Source organism: Etheostoma spectabile, unplaced genomic scaffold (genome assembly GCF_008692095.1).
Source record: "Etheostoma spectabile isolate EspeVRDwgs_2016 unplaced genomic scaffold, UIUC_Espe_1.0 scaffold314, whole genome shotgun sequence".
NCBI classification, from domain to species: Eukaryota; Metazoa; Chordata; class Actinopteri; order Perciformes; family Percidae; genus Etheostoma; species Etheostoma spectabile.
In genome coordinates, this window is record NW_022605583.1 from 1012966 (window position 1) to 1014092 (window position 1127).

Here is a 1127-nt window from a genome sequence, read left to right on the forward strand (position 1 = left end):
TTGGTTGAAAGAAATCCAAATTTCTGATATAAAACGGGTCAGTTTGACCCGAGGACAACACAAGGGTTAAATAAATAATGGACCATATAGGCAGTGCTCGACAATCCTCTTGTTATGTGTGCAAGTTGTGCCGTCAGTAACCTCACAGGAAGACATGTTGAATTCAGTTCCTCTGACGTCATATACGTATAAAGATGACTGTATTCTAATGAATGATGCATTACTAATGTGTAAGTTTCATTAATGCTGGAGCTGCTGAACGTGGAGCTAACTTACTTTACGTAGTAGCTTAATCTATAACAATATAACAATAATATTTATCAGTTGGTTTAAATGCTGTATTATCTGCAAAGTGACTAAATTTGTTCGGGCGGCTGTGGCTCAGTGGTATCTGAGTGGTATGATGAGCAGGTGGCACCTTGTACGGCAGCCTCGGCCACAGTGTATAAATGTGTGTGAATGGTGTATGCAGCACATTTACATTTACATTTAAATCTGTCAATAAATGTAGTGGAGTAAAAAGTACAATATCTGCCTGGAATGTAGTGAGGTAGAAGTAGAACGTAGCCTAGCATTACAAGGAAATACTTTAAATATGCTGCCATATTCCAGAATAATGTGTTTGTCTTGGTTGCTACAGTAGTGTCTCTGTGTGTGTTTATGTGTTGTTGATGCGTTCTAAGCACTATGCACTTTTACCTGCACTTTTACCTGTGTATTATACTTGTGTTATGTTTTTCTTATGCCATCAGCCAGTAGTCATGATCTGGAATAGTGGTTGTGTAGTTTTCCTTGTCTATGCCTGTGTCTTTCTTGTTTTATGTGCATGTGTTGTACTGTAGCGTATCTATTGTTTTAAGCCATCAACCTGCTATAGGGACTGCAGATGAAAATTAGCCTGTATGGATAAATCTGGCACATTCACATGGTGGACTGTGTACCCATGTTGATTTATATAAAGAAAATCAAGAAATCTAAATACTAGTAAAAGTATGTCAACCAACTTATGGTATCCTACCTCCTATCCTACTTGAGTAAATGTACTTAGTTACATTCAACCTCTGCGTCTAGCATTACTCATCAGTCCAGCTGGTAATAATAATAATAATACATTTTATTTATAATGC

At 37.2% G+C, this 1127-nt stretch overlaps 1 protein-coding gene and 1 long non-coding RNA gene across 3 annotated transcripts in view; one reads left to right on the top strand and one right to left on the bottom strand.

Annotated features, from left to right (window-relative positions):
* The window catches only part of ap5s1 (adaptor related protein complex 5 subunit sigma 1), a 12374-nt gene that overhangs the window by 4556 nt on the left and 6691 nt on the right, over positions 1–1127 (top strand). The gene's annotated exons all lie outside the window — the stretch shown is intronic.
* LOC116686137 (uncharacterized) overlaps positions 10–1127 on the bottom strand; it is a 21730-nt gene continuing 20612 nt past the window's right edge. Inside the window, exon 3 of the long non-coding RNA XR_004331159.1 lies at positions 10–23. This is a non-coding gene — a long non-coding RNA (uncharacterized LOC116686137). The remainder of the gene's footprint in view (positions 24–1127) is intronic.